General features: G+C 45.6%; 1 long non-coding RNA gene across 1 annotated transcript in view; it reads left to right on the top strand.

Annotated features, from left to right (window-relative positions):
• Positions 1 to 24,279, top strand: part of LOC137531777 (uncharacterized) — a 56,082-nt gene extending 31,803 nt beyond the window's left edge. The window contains exon 3 of the long non-coding RNA XR_011023745.1: positions 23,638 to 24,279. This is a non-coding gene — a long non-coding RNA (uncharacterized lncRNA). The remainder of the gene's footprint in view (positions 1 to 23,637) is intronic.
• Positions 24,280 to 24,695: the final 416 nt, after the last annotated feature.

Genomic DNA, 24,695 nt, shown 5'->3' with positions numbered 1-24,695 from the left:
TGTTATCACTGTCATCCCCTGTGAAGAAGTGGAGCTTGACCTATGAAATAGGAACACCAATAGAATGTACATAATATAACTGTATGGAAATCTTTCAGTAACTCTATTTTTCAGGGCATTTGTCTACCATCTTTCCCCGAATATAAGACACATGATTTGGTGCACATGATGACAGGAAGAAAGCGCCAGCGCAGAGCCGGCCTAGCGTACTGCGTGAGGGTCAAAGGGCACCCTCACAGATTGATTACTATGCCGCCGCCACCGGCGGAATTACTTGGAACGGAGGGGGACGCAGCCACAAGGGAGGTGCGGTAAGAGACCACACACCTCCCCATACACAAAGCGTCCCCCCAGCTAGTGCTTAATTTCGGAGTAGGTCTTATATTTCAAGCATGCTTGAGATCTAAGGGAGGCCTTACTTTTGAGGTAGGTCTTACTTTTGGGGAAAGACGGTATATACATTACTGATTTAGTTGGTAGGTAAGGTAAATATGAGTCAGTGCTATTTTCATCAGTATTGTAATCAAGACTGTATATATGTAATAGATTATATATGTGATCTAGATGTGCCAGATTTTGTATAATACCCTTTTCATTCAAGAAGTTTCATTCAGGTATGCTTTCCCTGTTATTAAATACACGCCGAACAATTAGAGTATGGAGTTCATTATAGTGAGGTTTTGTTCTGAGCATTCACTTTGTAATGATACCAGGGAAACTGCTGGTTTCCTGAATGGACCATTGGTTGAAGCTTGGCTTTCAAGTTGTTGTTTTACACAGACCCACACACTTAAATGGAGCACTAATCTGCTTCAATTATCTGCTTTTCTTAGCCACAAAAAGTAATATAAGCATTAAAGTGGTGTGTAGGGCCTTGTTGTGGTTTTATTCTCCTCACATGAGAATCCATTTGCTGAAAATACATGTATTTCAGGGTGGAGACAAAGGGTAAGATTAACATTCAGCTCAAAGTATGAGAAAATCTCCAACAGCCAGAATAACTATTAGGTCAATTAGAGTAAACGTAGGGCTGTAACGTATAATGGATAATATGTAGCAAATTTCCAAATCAATTAGTGCTGTTATTTAGTGGTGTTTCAAGCACTAAGCAGCAGGGGCTATCTGCCCCAGGTGTTTTCATGGTGGGGGGATGACACCCAGAGCCCTGTGTAGCCACTCGTGCCCATTGTGTGTGGCTCCCCCATCTTGGATGCAGAGTATTGCGAGTGTGAAAGCCATGCTGGTGATATCTTACCCGCGTCTGGACTCCAGCATTGTCTGACCTCCTGTTTGCTCTCAGCTTTCCCCCTAGTGTTGGCAGTGGCACCTCTTCCTGTACACGTGAAATCATGCCATGCAGGAAGAGGTGTCGGATGCTAGAGGGAGAGCTGAGCAAACAGAAGAGCTGAGCAGACATGTGTTCGAACAATACTCTGCATTGATTATCTTAGCTGGGGGAGCCAAGCACAGCAGGGGCCAAATCATATTTCTATATAGCCCTGACATCTTCTGCAGCACTGTCTGCCATGTGACTGACTGTCCTCAGAGGAGCTCACAATCTAATCCTACCATAGTCAATGTCTTGTGTCCTGCCATATTATGTATTTATATAGCAATGATATCTCCTGCAACACTTTACAGAGTACATAGGCATGTCACTGACTATCCTCAGAGGAGCTCACAATCTGATCCCTATCAAAGTCATAGTCTAATGTCATGCCATATTTTGTATTTATATAACACTGACATCTCCTGCAGCACTTTACTAAGTACATAGGCATGTCACTGACTGATTGTCCATAGTGGCGCTCACAATCTAACCCTGCCATTGTCTAGCTGTCACGCTCATTACTTTTCCTTTTACTTTCCTTTTCCTTTTTTTTTTTCATCTTCTGTTTTTTGCAGCTGAGCTGTAGCCAGACAGTGCTAAATTCCCTAAAAGGGAGAGAGAAGAGAGCACCTCTTTGGTGCAATACCTTTAATTCAGTTTGCAAATTGGAAAAATAATGTACGTACTAGATCACATAAATTTGCAAGCATATCTCACTTGCTCAATGTTCCACTCCTTGGACCGTGGCCAGCAGGCAACATCAACGACGGTATGTGGTAGGTCTGGAGTCCAGGCAAACTGTGTGCTGGGTGATAATGATGATGCATTTTGACACACCAGTGTGTCTTTGTCAAGTCAGGATCAGGTCGATGTCCGAGGAGTGGAACATTGAGCATGTGAGATGTGCTTGCAAAATGTATGTAATCTTGTATGTGCATTTCTTTTGCAATTTGCAAAATGAATTAAAGGTATTGCTCCATAGAGGCATTCTCTTCTCTCTCCTTTTTCTGGAGGGTGCAGAGGTAGCGAGCGCATCGGGGCCCTTGGGCCTGAGGGGCCCCAAAGGGTCTACCCTCTATCACAGTATTAGCTCTTTATTGGTCCTGTGCTGGTAATAATCACTTCTATAGATCCTGTGCTGGTAATAATCACTTCTATAGATGCTTTAAATAGTAGTAATCCTTAACACACTGTTCCCCGTCCCCGTTTTGTATCTCTGACACTGTGGTTGTCCTTGGCAATTTTTGGTGCGCCATATCACTTGTTATGTATAGAGTGCTTGGGGGGGCCCCATGTAAAACTTGCACCGGGGCCCATAGCTCCTTAGCTACGCCACTGGCTGCACTGAATGCTACCTTTTCTCCTTGCATTGTCTGACACTGACATTGGAGAACTGATTCACTTTGAACATAATGGGTTTGATTCACAAAAAAGTGCTAACTGTTAGCACGCCCGTGCTAAGCAGTTAGCACGCCAAATGCCGTGCGCGCATCTTTACGCCTGCAAAGTTTCGCTCCCACGCGCTAATACGTTGGTGCGCGATAACGCGTCATCGCGCGCAAACTTTAGTTGGTGCGCAGACGCAAAACCTTACGTGTGTAAAGATGGGCACGGGCAACTGCTTAGCACGGGCGTGCTAACAGTTAGCACTTTTTTGTGAATCAAGCCCAATATCCTTTAGTCCTGGTTGCAACACACAGCATGCATATATTTGTCTATAGTGCTAAATTCACTGCAGGCATGCTGCTGCAAAGTGTTGCATGCATTTGCAATGAGTGTCATTTGCAATCAGTCTGCAATCTTCAATTAGAGTTGCACTGGCTTGAATAATTACCATTTAGCGGGGTTGGAATTTGCATGTTCCTGCTTAGTCACTTTGCCTGTCATAGTGATCAGCTTATGCCATAACTGCATTACTGGGTCTTGTGTGATTACTGTTTGTTACCTTGAAGTGTTCCCTTGTGAATGTGTACTATTACTGCAGTGGCGAATAGCAGTGCTCCCTCCTGTCTGGATGTTGCCATCAATGCGGTTGTGATTGGCAGATACTCCTTCTGGTTCTGCTATGTGGACATTACAATAGCTGCAGTTGCTACTGGTAACATTCCTATTCCTGCCTGTCTGGACGTTGCCATCACTGTGGTTGTTATTGGTAACAATCCTTCTAGTTCTGCCTGTCTGGATATCGCCATCACTGTGCTTGTGAATGGCAGATGCTCTTTCTAGTCCTGCCTTGTGGACGTACAATAGCAGCGGTTGCTATTGGTTACACTCCTTCCTGTTCTGTCCAGCCTTGTTTTCATTTGTATGGATGTTTTTCATCTCTACGTTAGCTTTTGGATTGATAAACGTTCCTCCTGTCTATACTTGTCTTGTCACTGAGGCAGTTATCAGAAGCTCAGAGCTGCGGTCGCTCTGAGCAATTTTTCACACTGTTTCTTGTCTGTCCACTCCTGCTGTGTTTTGAGCTAGCTCCTTCACAGTGCATTTCACACTACTTGCTGATATTACCCAGCATTGCCTGGTTCTTACCTAGTGGGTTCTGGTTGCACTCCTGTCTTCTTGGCCTCAGCCTCTATGCTGTACACGCTAAGTCTCCTGTTCACGCGGAGGCTTGGCTATAGGTGAAGAGTGTGATGTCACATTGGGGTATAGAAGCTAAAGGAAGGCCAGAGATCTACTAGGCCTTACAGCATCAGTGAATAATATCTGTTTATATTCGATTTTGCTGGCTTCAATTTATTGCAAAATTTGCAGTAAATTATCTGCTAATTATGTGCATACATTATCGCATTTGTGAAGTTATCAGATAAATAACTGCAGAGTGATTCATCTACTTTTACAGTCACTGCTGCTAAGCACAGATCAGGCATTCAGTGATCTTGTACAACAAAGCTGGGCTTTTGTTATGAAATATAAGCCTCTATACTGCTTGGATATACATATTTCATATTAAAACATAAAAAAAACAATAAACTGTAGAAGAAAGCGTGTGGCTTCTGAGACGGAAGCAACCAGGCAACAAACAGCAAGCAGTTGCCAATACAGAAATTTGTGCACACAGTAAAATCAGCGTGTACAGCGAGCAGTTGTAGCGGCTATAGCAATAAATAGTGGCTGCTGCACATTTAGTGCCAGAAAAACAAAGTGGCTTTAGCGCCGGACAGTGTAAATGTAAAAATTAGCACCTATAGAAACATGATTATAGTAGCAACATCAATAAATAGCAGCTACCGCACAATTGTTCTGGAAAAGTACAGCGGTTGTAAAGTGGAAATGGAAAAGTTAGCAGCTAGAGCAAACTGGTAATACTGGCTACAATAAAGAGCGGCTGCAAGAGGAAGGTCAGGTCCAGCACCCACTAGTAGAATATCAGTAATATTGCTGTAATTCTACTAGCGGCTAGAGATGTCCCAAACGCGGGTGCGCGTTCGCATCAGGTCGCAAACTTTATGCCAGTTTGACCCGCCCCCTATACTACATCATTGGGCTACACTTTGACCCTCTACATCACAGTCAGCAGGCACATGGCAGTCAATCAGGCTGCACTCCCTCCTGGAGCCCCCCTCCCCCCCCCTTATATAAGGCAGCAGTGTTGGCCATGTTCTCACTCTGTGTGCTGCAGTATTAGTGAGAGAAGGGAGAGACATTGGAGAGATAGGGAAAGCGATAGATAGGAGGTCTGTTAGCTTGCTCCTTGCTAATATTTGTTGATGAAAAGTGCATACCTGTTAACTGCACCTGTGTGACAGCAGCATATTGTATTTTAATACCAGTCACTGACATGTATACCTTTCACTCCACCTGTGTGACAGCACACAGTTTTATATACCAGTCACTGCATACCTGTTCACTGCACCTGTGTGTGTGACAGCTGCAAATTGTATTATAAACCAATCACTGCATACCTGTTCACTGCACCTGTGTGAGCGCACAGTGCGCACACCGTTTTATACACCAGTCTGTGTATACCTGTTAACTGCACATGTGTGACAGCTGCACATTGTATTGTAATGCCAGTCACTGTATACCTTTCACTGCACCTGTGTGACTGCACGCTGTTTTATATACAAGTCCGTGCATACCTGTTAACTGCACCTGTGTGACAGCTGCACATTGTGTTGTAATACCAGTCACTGTATACCTTTCACTGCATCTGTGTGACAGCATGCAGTTTTATACACCAGTCACTGCATACCTGTTCACTGCACCTGTGTGACTGTACATTGTATTAGTCAAGTCAGTGCATACCTTTCACTTCATCCCCCCCAGTTTGCTTTATTCTTTAAAATTGAGTTTCCCGGCTAAAAAGCCACAAAAATACATCAATAAAGGGTTGCTGGACAACACCAGTGATAAATAATAATATTTTTTTTTAAAGTACAACCACAGCTGTGGGCTGTGTTATTGTTTAACCACTCCGAAGACAGAATCCTGTTCCTGTTCATTCGGGCTCAAGACGTTGCCAATAGAAGAATATCAGTAATATTACCAATAGTCTACAGTCAGCTTCCCTAACCTAACCCTTACATTAATCCTGCCCTACCTACACCTATCATTCCCCCTCCCCCCACACACACACACACGCCTAACATTAACCTTGCCCCTACCTATGCCTAACTAAAACCTCCCCCTACTTGTGCCTAACATTGACCTTCCTCCCAGTTACGCCTCCGGCGCCATTCACATTGGGATGTTGTGTTATGTATTTTCAATGCAGCTTGATGATAGCCTAATGAAAGTCAATGGGTTAGTTCATATTACTGGCAGTGCGCTGGAAGTGCCCTATCTAATGCAAGTGCACATGTGGCGATCTCTGTTTCGGACTGTAAGTCATGTAACTCTATGGTAACGTGCGAACATTTAAGAAACCGTCTGCGTCGGGCATGTGCAGAAGCGTATTTTAGAAAGTCATCTTTTCCTGTTTGTCTGGATGCCAGACATGCAATACCGTGTACTAACGCGGTATTCCCTGAAGGCCTGTTTTTGGCATTGCAGTGTGGCAGGTGCTCCGCACCGCAATGCTAACGCTGGTTTGCAGTGTGAAAGGGGTCAACTATACTATAGCTGAGCAGCCGCCGTTATTTCCAAATCCTCGGAGCTTAAAATAACATCGGGGTGCTTGGTTATACTACAGCTGAGCACCCATTGCAAAAACAGAACCACCAGTGGCTGCAGCAAAACCACTAGAGCTGCAGTTATCGCTAGCTGGAGTTTAGCTCTTTAATTCTGTTTCCTTCCCCCTCCACACACAGCTTAAAGAGAAACTCCGACCAAGAATTGAACTTTATCCCAATCAGTAGCTGATACCCCCTTTTACGTGAGAAATCTATTCATTTTCACAAACGGACCATCAGGGGGCGCTGTATGACTGATATTGTGGTGAAACTCCTCCCACAAGAAACTCTGAGGACCATGGTGCTCCTGGCAGTTTCCGGTCTGGGAACCTTGCTGCATTGTGGGAAATAGCTGTTTACAGCTGTTTCCAACTGCCAAAAAAAACATGCAGCAGCTACATCACCTGCCAACAGTAAAAATGTCCCCATGTAATAAATGTCAGAATGTTAATCAGGGATTTAAAAGATTTTACAATGGACAAACACTGACTAAATCATTTATACATAATTATTGTAAAAATGAAGCACTTTTTTACTACATTATTTTCACTGGAGTTCCTCTTTAAGCATGCAAGTAAGTTTCATAATTGCTTTTTTTTGCATCACTGCATTATTGTTTGAGTTGATATGAAATAAGGACAATGTATTATTGCAACAAATGTACATGATGTGCTATCACATCCTAGACATACTACAGTATCCTACAAATATCAACATAGAACCATTAGTACACTCCCATCCTGGACAAGAAGATACATACAGTAGGTGTAAATTCTCAAATATTATCAAGTCTTCCCCACAAAAGTGTACTTTAACTGAGAAAGTCATTAGCCCTGTAATGAATAGCGGAGATGCCGACGCGCGGTCTGGCGGCGGGGCGGCTGTCTCCGCGTTCAGACCGGCGGTTTCCGTACAGCAGCATGCGTCTGGTTTGCCTGGGCCTTCTAGTGCACACAGATGGAGAGCTACGCGCGCGTGCGCTAGAAGACAGGACCTTCATGCCAGCAGGAGAGGTATCAGCTGAACAGGACGATCAGCTGATTCCAGCGGAACTCCTGATTGGCTGAATGGCTGGGGGCGGCGCTGAGGAGCGCTGTAGTATATATAGATCTTGCTGGTCAGTTGCTGGTTGTCTGCCATTGCGAATACTTACGTGTGAGCACTCAGACCTCAGTCGGATCCTACAGTGTGTTAGAACCAGGTGGACCTGGGAATTCACACTTAGCCAGATTACGCGCTTGTTATTTACTGTGTTATACTTTAGACCAGTTCCGGGGTGTTGAGACCAAGGACCTCACACCCAAGCTTAGGATTACTGTGTCATTGCTGTGTTATACCTTAGACCAGTTCCGGGGTGTTGAGACCAAGGACTTCACACCCAAGCATAGGATACTGTGTTATTCCTTAGACTAGTTTCTGGGTGTTGAGACCAAGGACCTCACACCTCAAACTAGGATTGTGCTTTATATCTGTTATGACCATTTGCTCTGTTGACCTCTCTCTTGCTTTCTGATTCGGTACCTCTGCCTATCTGCCTACCAGTTGCCAACCTTGCCTGTACCTGGTTACCGAATCAGCCTCCTGTCTTTGTACCTTATCTGCTCGTGTGTTGCCGACCTGGCCTGCCTGACCCTTCTGGCTGTCACTCATCCCTCGAGTGTTCAGTCTGTCTGTACTACCCGTGACACTATTCCACCAAGTGTCAGTTAGCTGCAAGGACCTCTTGCTCCTCAGAGAGTCCTTCCTGCAGTGCAGCCAGTGGCCTCTATCCCTTAGGAGACCCCTGGCTGCAGTACAGTCTGATTACCAGTTTACCAGGGAATCACTGGTTGCCAGATTATCTCTATTCCCTTTCTTAAGGAGATAGTCCCTGCACAGCCGAGGGCCACCTGCTCCTCAGGTGGTCTCTGGCCAAAGGTATCTGTGTCTCCCGCCCCACGGGAGATAGCCTACAGTTGCACCAAACACTTACACTTCATTAGGTGTCCAGAGGTTAGTCATGCTTGTATTATTGGTGATTCTGCAGATCATCCATAATCAAGTATACATCTGTATTGATGATGATTCTGCAGATCATCAATAATCAGATTCTCTCTGTGTGCTGACACCGATCGTTACAGAACGGCAGACCTGAAAAACACACTCAGCAGCCGTCTTGATGGACTAACCACCTCGGTGGAGAATTTCATCAGGGTGTTGGACGGCCAACAGACCCAGATTACCGCTTTATCTGGGTCCATACAAGTCCTTCAAATGGCTGTAAATGCAGTGCGATCTCCTCCAGTTACAGACTTAGGTATGTCTGTACCCGAAAGGTTTTCTGGTCATAGATCTGACTTTCAGAACTTTAGAAATCGAGTATTGTCTTACTTTGAGTTGAGACCCAATTTATCAGGAACTGAGGCACAGAGAATTACTTTTATTAAGACTCTTTTGTCAGGGGACTCACAAACATGGGCATATAGCCTCCAGGCAGGGCATGAGGCTTTGTCATCAGTTGAGGAATTTTTTTAAGGCTATGGCCATAATTTATGATGATCCGGACATTGCCTCTACCGCTGAGCGGAAGCTCAAGACTTTACGTCAGGGTAAAGATCCGGTAGAAATTTACGCAGCTGAGTTCAGGAAGTGGGCTGTGTCAGCCAGGTGGGGCTCATTCGCATTGTTAGACTGTTTCCTATCAGGTTTATCAGACGCAGTTTCTGATCTGACCCTGAACCAAAAACTATTGATGAGGCAATCTCTTTGGCAGTACGGGTTGATTGCCGTTTGCGCTATCAGAAACAAACCCGGGGTAAGAATACTGTAAGATATGTCTCCTACGCCTCACCTCCACCCGTGTCACCTCCGCCAGAGCCAATGCAAATTGGACATTCAAAATTGACATGACTGGAAAAGAAACGCAGGAAAACAGAACAACTCTGTTTGTACTGTGCAGAGGAGGGTCATAAGGTACAGAATTGTCCTAAAATGTCGGGAAACGCTGCCGCCTAGGTGTAGTCAGAGGTAATACCCTAGGTGCGCACTTATTACCTCTAAACAATAATCGTCTGCTCCTTCCCTGCTCTGTCAAATGGGAGGGTCAGACTGTTCCCACTGAAGCTTTTCTAGACTCTGGCTCAGCGGCTAACTTTATAGATTACGAGTTTGCTAAGAATTTGGGTATTCCCCTACTCCCGTTAGACCAACAGCTTTTGGTCACTGCAGTAGATGACTCTCCTCTGCAAAGTAGACATCCCCTTTCTCGGACCCCTGAGTTGATGTTCAATGTTGGGGTGCTACACAAGGAGAGTCTACAGTTTCTGGTCCTGCGTATGGCAACCTCCACCATTATTCTTGGCATGCCATGGTTACAGCTTCACTCCCCTTAGATTGACTGGGCTTCAGGTCAGCTAACAAGCTGGTCTACCCATTGTCATCATCACTGTTTAGCGAAAGTAACCGTAGGAAACACCAAGATTCAGGTTAAAGGTGTGCCAACTCAGTACGCAGAGTTTGCTGACGTATTCTGTCCCAAATCAGCAGATAAACTTCCCCCTCACCGTACCTTCGACTGTCCCATCGATTTACGATCTGGTTGTATGCCTCCTAGGGGTCACCTCTATAATCTATCTGTGACTGAGAAACTGGCAATGCAGGAATACATCAAAGAGAACTTGGCCAAGGGTTTCATCCGTCCCTCTCGTTCACCAGCAGGGGCAGGATTCTTTTTTGTAAAAAAAAGGATGGAGGCCTTCGTCCCTGCATTGATTATCGAGGCTTGAACAAGATTACAGTGAAAAATCGTTATCCATTACCTCTGATTGATGATTTATTCACTCAGGTTACCAACGCCAAGATTTTCTCTAAACTAGATTTAAGAGGCGCATACAACCTAGTTCAAATTAGAGATGGAGACGAATGGAAGACGGCCTTCAACACACCCGACGGGCACTACGAATATCTGGTGATGCCCTTCGGGTTGTGTAACGCCCCAGCCGTCTTCCAGGAGTTGATTAATGAGGTATTCAGGGAGGTGTTAGGGAAGTTTGTCCTAGTATATCTGGACGATATACTGATCTTCTCTTCCAATCTGTTGGAACATCAAAAACATGTTAAGTTTGTGTTAGGAAAGTTAAGACAGAATTTGCTTTACGCTAAATTGGAGAAATGCCTCTTCAAAGTAACCTCCGTTGCCTTCTTGGGGTACATTATCTCTACGTCTGGCCTCTCCATGGATCCAGGAAAAGTCTCTGCTGTTTTGGAGTGGCCTCAGCCTGTGGGATTGAAGGCACTCCAAAGATTTTTGGGCTTTGCCAACTACTACAGGAGATTTATAAAGGGGTACTCCTCAGTGGTCTCGCCTCTCACCAGTCTCACCAAGAAGGGTGCTGATACTTACCATTGGTCAGCAGAAGCACATTCTGCTTTCTCTACACTGAAAAAACTGTTCTGTTCTGCACCCATTTTAAGACATGTGGATACCACCTTCCCCTTTATCGTGGAGGTTGATGCCTCAGAGGTTGGGGTGGGGGCTGTATTGTCTCAGCGCTCGGGTTTGCAGGGCAAACTTCACCCATACGCCTATTTCGCTTGTAGGTTTTCACCCGCAGAGAAAAACTACGATATAGGCAACCGGGAGCTGTTAGCTATTGAATTAGCTTTTGAAGAGTGGCGACATTGGCTAGAAGGTGCAGAGCATACTATCACAGTTTATACAGATCATAAAAACCTGGAGTACATAGAGGGCGCTAAGAGACTTAGTTTTCGTCAGGCTCAGTGGTCTTTGTCCTTTTCAAGGTTCAGATTTGTTATAACGTATACCCCTGGTAGTAAAAACATCAAGGCCGACGCCTTGTCCAGGTGTTTCGAGCCTGAGACAGTGCAGCCCTCAGCCCCTGAGACCATTCTACCCCAGAAGGTAGTCCTGGCAGCCACTGAGAACTGGAAGGATTGGACAGTCACTCTGAGTCCCTACCAACAGGATGTTCCAGAGGGGAAGCCCGAGGGGGTGATGTTTGTACCACTACCTTTTTGTCTGCAACTCCTACAGCTGTTTAATTCCCACAAGAATGCAGGTCATCCCGGGGCCACCAGAACCAGAAGGATTTACTGGCCAGATGTACTTGGGGGCCTACATTAGCAACAGACTGTAAGGAGTTTGTGAGGGAATGTGCAGTGTGCGCTAGGAGTAAACCTTTTCGTCAGGCACCTGTTTGTACTTTGCAATCCTTACCGGTGCCAAGTGAACCATGGACTCATCTGTGCATGGATTTTGTAGGATAACTCCCCAGGTCTAAGGGCAAGACAGTCATTTGGGTGGTAGTGGATAGATTCAGTAAGATGGCTCATTTTATTCCATTAAAAGGACTCCCCTCGGCCCAGGAATTGGCTGATCTCTTCATCCAGCACGTTTTCTGGCTGCATGGCATTCCAGAAAATGTAGTGTCAGATCGGGAGTCCAATTTGTATCAAAGTTTTGGAAAGCTTTTTGCCATCAGCTGGATATGGACCTTGCATTCTCATCAGGCTACCACCCACAGACCAATGGCCAGACCGAGAGAGTTAACCAGTCCCTGGAGCAATTTCTCAGATGTTATGTCGCAGATGCTTAGTCCGAATTTGCGCACAACAACCTGAAAAGTTCCTCTTCAGGATTTTCCCCATTCCAGGTAGTGTCGGGAAGATCACCCAAGTTTGCCCCGTTACCTGTGGCGTCTACACCATTCTCAGCCTTGGAGGATTGGCAGAGAGCTTTGAGGGAGATTTGGGGAATGGTTAAGAGGAACTTGGGGAAAGCTTTCCAGACCCAGAAGAAACAGGCAGATAAAAGCCGTCTGTAGAGTGGACGTTTTCTCCGGGAGACATGGTGTGGGTATCCACTCGGCATTTGGCCCTGAAGCAACTGCCGCCCAAACTGGGTCCTAGATTCATAGGACCATTCCCAGTGACCAGAAAAATAAATAATGTCACTTATGCGATTGATCTCCCAGCCAGCATGAGAGGTGTGAGATCACTCCATGTGTCTCTGTTGAAGCCGGCAGTGCACGTGGATTCCTCCCCCCCCCCCCCCCCCCTGTGATGGGTGATGACCAACCTGAATATGAGATTGAAAAGATTCTGGACTCTCGCTTAGTGCAAAATTCTGTGCAGTATCTGGTCCACTGGAAAGGATATGGTGTGGAGGAAAGAACTTGGGTGCCAGATTGTCGCATGCATGCGGAAGAATTAAAGAAAGAATTTCATGACTCACATCCTGGGAAGCCGGGTGGGAAGTGTCCGGAGTCCACTCCTCGGGGGGGGTACTGTAATGAATAGCGGAGATGCCACCACGCGGTCTGGCGGCGGGGCGGCTGTCTCCGCGTTCAGACCGGCGGTTTCCGCACAGCAGCATGCGTCTGGTTTGCCTGGGCACACAGATAGAGAGCTGCGCACGCTAGAAGACAGGACCTTTATGCCAGCAGGAGAGGTATCAGCTGATCAGGATGATCAGCTGATTCCAGCGAAACTCCTGATTGGCTGAATGGCTGGGGGCGGTGCTGAGGAGCGCTGTAGTATATATAGATCTTGCTGGTCAGTTTCTGGTTGTCTGCCGTTGCGAATACTTACGTGTGAGCACTCAGACCTCAGTCAGATCCTACAGTGTGTTAGAACCAGGTGAACCTGGGAATTCACACTTAGCCAGATTACGCTCTTGTTATTTACTGTGTTATACTTTAGACCAGTTCCGGGGTGTTGAGACCAAGGACCTCACACGCAAGCTTAGGATTACTGTGTCATTGCTGTATTATACCTTAGACCAGTTCCAGGGCGTTGAGACCAAGGACCTCACACCCAAGCTTAGGATTACTGTGTCATTGCTGTGTTATACCTTAGACCAGTTCCGGGGTGTTGAGACCAAGGACCTCACACCCAAGCATAGGATTATTATTATTATTATTATTTAGTATTTATATAGCGCCGACATATTACGCAGCGCTGTACAATGTATATATATATCTTGTCACTAACTGTCCCTCAAAGGAGCTCACAATCTAATCCCTACCATTGCCATATGTCTATATTATGTAGTGTAAGTACTGTAGTCTAGGGCCAATTTTTAGGGGGAGCCAATTAACTTATCTGTATGTTTTTGGAATGTGGGAGGAAACCGGAGTGCCCGGAGGAAACCCACACAGACACGGAGAGAACATGCAAACTCTTTGCAGCTAGTGCCCTGGCTGGGATTTGAACCAGGGACCCAGCGCTGCAAGGCGAGAGAGCTAACCACTACGCCATCGTTATTCCTTAGACTAGTTCCTGGGTGTTGAGACCAAGGACCTTACACCTCAGACTAGGATTGTGCTTTATATCTGTTATGACCATTTGCTCTGTTGACCTCTCTCTTGCTTTCTGATTCGGTACCTCTGCCTATCTGCCTACCAGTTGCCAACCTTGCCTGTACCTGGTTACCGAATCAGCCTCCTGTCTTTGTACCTTATCTGCTCGTGTGTTGCCGACCTGGCCTGCCCGACCCTTCTGGCTGTCACTCATCCCTCGAGTGTTCAGTCTGTCTGTACTACCCGTGACACTATTCCACCAAGTGTCAGTTAGCTGCAAGGACCTCTTGCTCCTCAGAGAGTCCTTCCTGCAGTGCAGCCAGTGGTCTCTATCCCTTAGGAGTCCCCTGGCTGCAGTACAGTCTGAATACCAGTTTACCAGGGAATCACCGGCTGCCAGATTATCTCTATTCCCTTTCTTAAAGAGATAGTCCCTGCACAGCCGAGGGCCACCTGCTCCTCAGGTGGTCTCTGGCCAAAGTTATCTGTGTCTCCCGCCCCACGGGAGATAGCCTACAGTTGCACCAAACACTTACACTTCATTAGGTGTCCAGAGGTTAGTCATGCTTGTATTATTGGTGATTCTGCAGATCATCCATAATCAGGTATACATCTGTATTGTTGATGATTCTGCAGATCATCAATAATCAGATTCTCTCTGTGTGCTGACACCGATCGTTACAAGCCCATTTTTCTATAAACATCTCTCAGCCGTCCAATTCAAAGAAATTAAACATTTGCACAATCCATTCATCTAATAAAGGTGGTTTTGGGTTATCCCAGTATCCCTAGCAGCTATGGAAACTATACACATTACAGCAGAGGTTTTGTCTCTGCACTTAGAATTTACTTAGAATTTACTTAGAATTTACTATTTTAAAGTGAATCTCCAGACCAAAAATCTACTCAGCAACACTGAAAAGGCTTGGTGTTTCTTTAACAGGTTCACAGCATCAGAATTACCCAAGGCTTATTTTTAGCTGCATAGAAGCTAAGCTCCACCCCATCAAGTAATCTGCCCAGGCATTTTTCCCCTGATGCTGTGCAAAGCATGATGGGATGTTGTTGTTGTTTTCGTTGCCTAGCAACTGGGAGGGGTGTACAAGACACAGGACAGTTGGAACTGTGTCTCATGCTCCCTGTCACCTCCTTTCAACCAAAAAGATGGCTGCCCTCGTCAAATCACAAACCTTTGCCTGTACTTTTAAGACAGGGTGAGTAAGAGATTATATTACCTATCTATTTTAATTAATATAACTAATGTAACTTAATGACAGTATGTTTGTTTAGGCTGAAGTTCCTCTTTAAACATGGCATCCACTGTCAAGTTGTTGACAAAGGAATAGGATCTCTGTGACAGTTGGACAAAGCCATCACAGGAGCAGGACTGTACTCACATCATTAAAATTATGATCATCACTCTCCATGTTCCGATATACTGTTTATTTTAGAATTTCACCATAAAGCCAGCGTTTCAAAATCTCGCAGATCTGTTTATCAAGCCAATAACTGGTGTAAGCCAAAGCTGCCCACATAATTCTCATAATTAGATAATGGGCACATTCAAATCGGGGAGATTCCTGTGGCATGTTGCAGACTTCTGCATCACATTCTGAATGCAGAAAAAACTGACTCCAATGAATGCCTAGGGGCCTGTTTCCACTAATATGTTCATTGAATGGAAAACAATGCATGCTGTAGAAATCTGCAAATCACGTTTAGTGGAAACAGGCCCATAGGTATTCATTGGAGTCAGTTTTTCTGCATCCAGAATCCACATGTAGTGGAAACAGGCGCTAACTAGCCACATCCAGAAATCTGGATGCAGAAAGATTGATGCAGAACTGATGCTGCAGAACTAGTGGAAATAGGCCCTTACTTACCCATAGTGTTATTTTTTTTATTTGGCAGTACTGTATTCAGACTCAGAGCTGTAGGTAAGGCACTTTAGATGATCAGCTTAATTCCTACAGCCTTAGAACATTAGACATAGAATTGACTAGCGCTTGGAGGGTATTATTAACTTTTGCAACTCATACCTATTGATTAGCCTTCCCCCAACAATAAGATATTGTCATGTATCCCACTAGCTTAAAGTGTAATTACTGTAATTTTCCTCTGGAGCAATAGGTTAATGTGTACCTTGTTGTATCTTTTTCTTCTTCTAACCAGAACATGCTGCCTTCTGCAAGGGGGCAGAATGGATTAGCTGAGCTGCTTTGTCAGAGGCTCCTGACAATTTACTGTTGCACTTGCATGCACTGCAATAGCTGGAGACCATAGCTTTCTCTTAAACACTCTCCAGGCATTTTAGACACTTTACATCTGCATTCACTACACCCCTTTTTCTTAATGTCAGCTCCACAGACTAGAGATGAGCGTAATGACTTAATTACGATTTCGCGAAACTTTGCGTAATTAGTGTAATTACGATTATGGCCGTAAGTACATAATCGTAATGAAGAAGGACTTCGCGAAATTCCGCGTAAGCGTAATTTTCGCGTAATTTTCACGTAATTTTCGCATTACAGTGGGTATCGTGAAATTACGTTTGCCTCGCATGCAACCGTTTGTAAGCGTAGTTACATAACGTAATTTCGCGATAGTTCATGTTACTGTAAGCGTTAATTTTCGCATCGTTTTCACGTTACGCATATAAAATTCACCATGTAGTGATATTTCGCATCAAAATTCGCCATGCAGACGAAAACGCAAAAAAAATAAGCTATATTTCGCGAAAATTAAGCGAACCCGAAATTACGTTATGGTTTAACGCGAAATTACGTTATGAATGAAACGCGAAATTACGCGTTGAAAATTACGCTTACAGTATTTTCAATTACGATTTTAATGGCAATTACGCTACCATAATTTCGCATCGTAATAACAAATTTCGCATGCGTAATTATAGTAACGCGAAATTTCAAAAATTTCGGCTCAACGCTACCACAGACTCAATCTTAGTTCTGGATGGCAGCCATTCAATAGGATGTTCCATGCTCATACTATATCAATATAGAGTACATGGTTTGGGTGCCCGGTAACAGTCATTAACAATGAATGCTAAGTCACAATGTAAGCCAATGAGGTTAAAAGCACAAAAACAAAGCAAAAGAAAAACAACCACACTTTGTTTATACTGTGGGTCTGAATCCAGAGTTGTTTGAAAGTAAAACAAGCAACCTCCTATAATGGAAGCCGTTTGTAAGTAGGGGGCCAGGTGTATTATGGTCAAATGGTGGAGGAGGGGGGGGGGGTTAAGATTACACGTGAAGTGAGAAAGAATTTGACATTAGGGGAAAAGGTTAAGTTTAGGTGTCAGGAAGAGCCGGACACAAGGGTCATGCAGAAGGAAGGCATTAAAATCATTAGTGAAGTTAGAAGGTTTAGGTAAAAGGAATCGGATCAGTGAATAATGGCGCACAGCACCTATGCATAAAAATGGCGCCGCATTAAAAAGATACGCTTATTGCTATTTATCGTTAGTACTGCATAATAATGGCGCACAGGGAAAAAAGAAGAAAAACGGCACACACTAACGTTATTTATCAACAGTGGCACACACTAACGTTATTTATCAATAGTGCCGTTCATTTGCCAAACAGCAGACGTTATTGCCCACAGTAACGTTATTTATCAATAGCGCCCTACATAAGCCAAACTGCAGATGTTATTTAACTGCAAAACGGTGAATGGATTTAATGTAACACTGTCAAGGTTAGGGTTAGGCACCACTGGGGGGGGGGGGGTCTTAGGGTTAGGCACTACCAGGGGGATGGTTAGGATTAGGCACCACCAGGGGGGTGGTTAGGGTTAGGCACCACCAGGGGGGTGGTTAGGATTAGGCACCACCAGGGGGTCTTAGGGTTAGGCACCACCAGGGGGGTCTTAGGGTCAGGCACCACCAGGGGGGTCTTAGGGTTAGGCACCACCGGGGGGTGGTTAGGGTTAGGCACCACCAGGGGGGGGGTTAGGGATAGGTACAGAGAGGGGTCTTTGTGTTAACGCTAAATAACGATAAGGCTTTAACGCTAAATAACAATAAGGCTTTGACGTTAAATAACAATAAGGCTTTAACGTTAAATAGCGATAAGCGGCAAACGGATTAGCGGCAACACCGTGCGCCATTATTCGCAGGCGCCATTTTCAGATGGATCCAAAAGGAATGCATCTGCATTATAAGATGAAAGCTGTGTACCCACCTGGTGATTTTTCCGCCAATTTTCCCAACGACCGCTGATTTTTAAATGACGTTGTGAGGTGGTTACAGGTGCCCGGTTACGAACGTCGCCTAGCGACACGCCGATGACGAAGCACCGGCACGGCGGATCGGATCTATGAGATCCCTGATGACACCACGCAAAGTACGTGATTGCGGAAGTCTCGCTTGCGTCGCCGTGTAGGTCGCGTGACCTCGCGTTTTAACCTGCCGTCGCTAGTGACCATCATCAAGACAAGGTGACATCGCTGGACCCGTCGAGCAATGAGTATGCAGCTTAAGTTAGGAACAAAGTACACCTGAGCTAAGAGGGATATGGTGTCGGCTACTTATTTCTTTGTAAACAATACCAGTTGCTTGGTAGTCCTGCTAGCCTCTTTGGATGCAGTAGTGTCTGAATTACACACCTGAAACAAGCATGAGACTCATCTAGTCAGACTTTAGTCAGAGCACCTGATCTGCATGCTTGTTCTGGGTCTATGGCTAATAGGGTATTAGGGACACAGGCTCAGCAGGGCAGCCAGGCAATCTGCATTGTTTAAAGGAAAATACATATGTCAGCCTCCATATCCCTCTAAGTTCAGGTGTGCTTTAACCACTTGCCGACCGCCCACAGCCCATGGGCGGCGGCAAAGTGGACGCCTAAAGGACCGCAATACGCCTTCAGGCGGCGTGTCCTTTAGGCATGCCGGGGGAGCGATCGCGTCATTGATGACGCGCGCTTCCCCCGGCAACTGGCTCCGCCCACCCGCCGTAACATCCCGCCGGCCGTACGGAAGCGCCGGCGGGATGTTAACCCCGCGATCGCCGCATACAAAGTGTATAATACACTTTGTAATGTATACAAAGTGTATTATACAGGCTGCCTCCTGCCCTGGTGGTCCCAGTGTCCGAGGGACCACCAGGGCAGGCTGCAGCCACCCTAGTCTGCACCCAAACACACTGATCTGCCCCCCCCCGCCCACTGATCGCCCACAGCACCCCTCAGACCCCCCCCTGCCCACCCCCCAGACCCCTGTTTGCACCCAATCACCCCCCTAATAACCCATCAATCACTCCCTGTCACTATCTGTCAACGCTATTTTTTTTTTATATCCCCCCCTGCCCCCTGCCCCCTCCTGATCACCCCCCCACCCCTCAGATTCTCCCCAGACCCCCCCCCAGACCCCCCCCCCCCCCCTGTGTACTGTATGCATCTATCTTCCCTGATAACCTGTCAATCACCCGTCAATCACCCATCAATCACCCATCAATCACCCCCTGTCACTGCCACCCAACAATCAGCCCCTAACCTGCCCCTTGCGGGCAATCTGATCACCCACCCACACCAATAGATCGCCCGCAGATCCGACATCAGATCACCTCCCAAATCCATTGTTTACATCTATTCTCTCCTCTAAACACCCACTAATCACCCATCAATCACCCCCTATCACCACCTGTCACTTTTACCTATCAGATCAGACCCTAATCTGCCCCTTGCGGGCACCCAATCACCCGCCAACACGCTCAGATTGCCCTCTGACCCCCCCTTATCAATTCGCCAGTGCATTAATTACATCTGTTCTTCCCTGTAATAACCCACTGATCAGAGCCGGGACAAGGTCCTCCAGCACCCAAGGCTGAGACACCAAACTGCGCCCCCCATCCCTCCCACCCCAGCCGTCACACACTAATTGCTATTAGACTAAGAGGCGCCACAGGGCCCACAACCTCCCCAACACCTCAATATCTAGTTATCTGGCTTGCAGTCACTGCCATGTATCCCCTTTTCTTATTTCTTTCTGCTTTAAACACAATTAGGAATGACAGCTGAATGAATTCTGCGCCCCCTCCTACACTGCGCCCTGAGGCTGGAGCCTCTCCAGCCTATGCCTCGGCCCGGCCCTGCCACTGATCACCTGTCAATCACCTGCCAATCACCTATCACCCATCAATCACCACCTGTCACTGCCACCCATCAATCAGCCCCTAACCTGCCCCTTGCGGGCAATCTGATCTCCCACCCACACCATTAGATCGCCCGCAAACCCGCCGTCAGATTACCTCCCAAATGTATTGTTTACATCTGTTATCTTCTCTAAACACCCACTAATTACCCATCAATCACCCATCAATCACCCCCTATCACCACCTGTCACTGTTACCTATCAGATCAGACCCTAAGCTGCCCCTTGCGGGCACCCAATCACCCGCCCACACGCTCAGATTGCCCTCAGACCCCCCCCCCCTTATCAATTCACCAGTGCATTAATTACATCTGTCCTTCCATGTAATAACCCACTGATCACCTGTCAATCACCTGCCAATCACCTATCACCCATCAATCACCCCCTGTCACTGCCACCCAACAATCAGCCCCTAACCTGCCCCTTGCGGGCAAACTGATCACCCACCCACACCAATAGATCGCCCGCAGATCCGACATCAGATCACCACCCAAGCGCAGTGTTTCCATCTATTCTCTCCTCTAAACACTCACTAATTACCCATCAATCACCCATCAATCACCCCCTATCACCACCTGTCACTGTTACCCATCAGATCAGACCCTAATCTGCCCCTTGCGGGCACCCAATCACCCGCCTACACGCTCAGATTGCCCTCAGACACCCCCTTATCAATTCGCCAGGGCATTATTTACATCTGTCCTTCCCTGTAATAACCCACTGATCACCTGTCAATCACCTGTCAATCACCCATCAATCACCCCCTGTCACTGCCACCCATCAATCACCCCCTGTCACTGCCACCCATCAATCAGCCCCTAACCTGCCCCTTGCGGGCAAACTGAACACCCACCCACACCAATAGATCGCCCGCAGATCCGACGTCCGATCACCGCCCAAGTGCAGTGTTCACATCTGTTCTCTACCCTAAACACCCACTAATTACCCATCAATCACCCCCTGTCACTGCTACCTATCAGATTAGACCCCTATCTGCCCCTAGGGCACTCAATCACCCGCCCACACCCTCAGAATGCCCTCAGACCCCAGCCCTGATCACCTCGCCAGTGCATTGCTTGCATCTATTCCCCCCTCTAATCACACCTTGAGACACCCATCAATCACCTCCTGTCACCCCCTAGCACACCTACCCATCAGATCAGGCCCTAATTTGCCCCGTGTGGGCTCCTGATCACTCGGCCAAACCCTCAGATCCCCCTCAGACCCCCTTCCGATCACCTCCCCAGTGCATTGATTGCATCTATTTTCCCCTCTAACCACCCCCTGAGACACCCATCAATCACCTCCTGTCACCCCCCTAGCACTCCTATCCATCAGATCAGGCCCAATACAACCTGTCATCTAAAAGGCCACCCTGCTTATGACCAGTTCCACAAAATTCGCCCCCTCATAGACCACCTGTCATCAAAATTTGCAGATGCTTATACCCCTGAACAGTCATTTTTAAACATTTGGTTTCCAGACTACTCACGGTTTTGGGCCCGTAAAATGCCAGGGCGGTATAGGAACCCCACAAGTGACCCCATTTTAGAAAAAAAGACACCCCAAGGTATTCTGTTAGGTGTATGACGAGTTCATAGAAGATTTTATTTTTTGTCAAAAGTTAGCGGAAATTGATTTTTTATTGGTTTTTTTTCACAAAGTGTCATTTTCCGCTAACTTGTGACAAAAAATAAAATCTTCTATGAACTCGCCATACACCTAACGGAATACCTTGGGGTGTCTTCTTTCTAAAATGGGGTCACTTGGGGGATTCCTATACTGCCCTGGCATTTAAGGGGCCCTAAACCGCGAGGAGTAGTCTAGAAAACAAATGCCTCAAAATGACCCGTGAATAGGACGTTGGGCCCCTTAGCGCACCTAGGCTGCAAAAAAGTGTCACACATGTGGTACCGCCGTACTCAGGAAAAGTAGTATAATGTGTTTTGGGGTGTATTTTTACACATACCCATGCTGGGTGGGAGAAATTTCTATGTAAATGGTCAATTGTGTGTAAAACAAATCAAACAATTGTCATTTACAGAGATATTTCTCCCACTTAGCATGGGTATGTGTAAAAATACACAACGGTATTCCGTTAGGAGTATGGTGAGTTCATAGAAGATTTTATTTTTTGTCACAAGTTAGTGGAAAATGACACTTTGTGAAAAAAACAATAAAAATCAATTTTCCGCTAACTTTTGACAAAAAATAAAATCTTCTATGAACTCACCATACTCCTAACGGAATACCTTGGGGTGTCTTCTTTCTAAAATGGGGTCATTTGTGGGGTTCCTATACTGCCCTGGCATTTTAGGGGCCCTAAACCGTGAGGAGTAGTCTGGAAATCAAATTCCGCAAAATGACTTGTGAAATCCTAAAGGTACTCATTGGACTTTGGGCCCTTTAGCGCAGTTAGGGTGCAAAAAAGTGCCACACATGTGGTATCGCCGTACTCGGGAGAAGTAGTACAATGTGTTTTGGGGTGTATTTTTACACATACCCATGCTGGGTGGGAGAAATAACTCTGTAAATGGACAATTGGGTGTAAAAAAAATGAAAAAATTGTCATTTACAGAGAGATTTCTCCCACCCAGCATGGGTATGTGTAAAAATACACCCCAAAACACATTCTACTACTTCTCTTGAGTACGGCAATACCACATGTGTGGCACTTTTTTGCAGCCTAACTGCGCTAAGGGGCCCAAAGTCCAATGAGCACTTTTAGCCTTTACAGGGGTGCTTACAAATTAGCACCCCCAAAATGCGAGGACAGTAAACACACCCCACAAATGACCCCATTTTGGAAAGTAGACACTTCAAGGTATTCAGAGAGGGGCATGGTGAGTCCGTGGCAGATTTCATTTTTTTTTGTCGCAAGTTAGAAGAAATGGATTCTTTTTTTTTTTCTTTTTTTTGTCACAAAGTGTCATTTTCCGCTTACTTGTGACAAAAAATAATATCTTCTATGAACTCACTATGCCTCTCAGTGAATACTTTGGGATGTCTTCTTTCCAAAATGGGGTCATTTGGGGGGTATTTATACTATCCTGGAATTCTAGCCCCTCATGAAACATGACAGGGGGTCAGAAAAGTCAGAGATGCTTGAAAATGGGAAAATTCACTTTTTGCACCATAGTTTGTAAACGCTATAACTTTTACCCAAACCAATAAATATACACTGAATGGTTTTTTTTTTATCAAAAACATGTTTGTCCACATTTTTCGCGCTGCATGTATACAGAAATTTTACTTTATTTGAAAATTGTCAGCAAAGAAAGTTAAAAAAATCATTTTTTTGCCAAAATTCATGTCTTTTTTGATGAATATAATAAAAAGTAAAAATCGCAGGAGCAATCAAATAGCACCAAAAGAAAGCTTTATTAGTGACAAGAAAAAGAGCCAAAATTCATTTAGGTGGTAGGTTGTATGAGCGAGCAATAAACCGTGAAAGCTGCAGTGGTCTGAGTGGAAAAAAAGTGCCTGGTCCTTAAGGGTTAGAAAGACTGTAGTCCTCAAGTGGTTAAACATCAGGAAAAAATTTATTTTAAGGGGGAAGATGGTTCTGGCTAGGTGTCAGGATTTGGGATTAGGCAATGATGGCCACATTCACAAAAGCATATTGCAAAAGCGGAAGAAACAGTGTAATTAACCCTGATTTACACTACATTCTAGGAATTGGTGTCCTAACTCAATAGAGCTAATTTATGCATTCTGTCTGCAGGGAGGCCTAGCTGCAGCTGGAATACCAGTCAACATTTCATCCCTGCTACTGACTTCACTGGATTGGGCTGGATTGTGACTAAAGGAGATGGGTGGAGGATGGAACAGCTGGCAAATGTCTGAAGGCCCGTACCGACTACGTGATTTTCATGGCAATTTTTTCAACGACCGGCGATTTTTTGAGTGACAAGCCATTGTTTCTGTGAACTCGCGATGTGGGTACAGACGCACAAATTCATAAACGATGTTTGACAATAGCAACGATAACAACTGTAGTGACGGAGGGGACGTTTCAGATGCCCAACAACTCCATTGTAAAGTACCGCAACCGATTAACTTCGCGCCGTGGAGTGCTGTCAGGTGATGTCACGTGTTCCCACGGGTAGGAAGATGGATCGGGGAACCTTGTTCATCAGAAGGCTCCCTGATCCAATTGAGCTTAAGGCTTGTTTCCCACATAAATGTGTACATTTCCAGTCCAGTCCAGTACTGTCCTGTCAGTTTGCATTAGTTTTGCATCAGTTTTCTATCAGTTTTATCTGACTTAACCAGAAATGTGTGAACACGCCCATAGAATACAGATACAAAACTGATGGCTATTGTCAAAACACGGACGGGACTGGACTAGACACCGTTTTATGCTATGGAGGGTCCTACCAGCAATAAACTGTGTTTTTATTCTAAAAACTAAAGTTTATTTATTTTTTTGTTCTTTTTAAACAAAATGTTATATGCCTTGAGAATATTTGCACTTAGAAATATAAAACACATTGCTAATAAATGTATTTAGAAAAAAGCGCTGTGAGCTCAGGTCTTTGAAAAGGCATGCAGATGGCAGCTCCCATATCCCTCTCACCATAGGTTTCCTCTAAGCCAGACCCCAGCCATTTTCTATTTACCCTGTTTCATTCAGGGCTACTACAGACATTGTGATTATCCTGCTCAGAATGAACTCTTGGGAGGTGTTCCACACCATTCACTATTCCAGAAAACAAAATAACCTGGGAATGCGTGAACATTGGTTTCTAGTGTAAATCTTTCCTATGTAGGAAGTTTTAT

This window comes from Hyperolius riggenbachi, chromosome 9 (assembly GCF_040937935.1).
Source record: "Hyperolius riggenbachi isolate aHypRig1 chromosome 9, aHypRig1.pri, whole genome shotgun sequence".
Classification (NCBI taxonomy): Eukaryota; Metazoa; Chordata; class Amphibia; order Anura; family Hyperoliidae; genus Hyperolius; species Hyperolius riggenbachi.
This window is presented reverse-complemented; position numbering and strand designations above follow the sequence as displayed.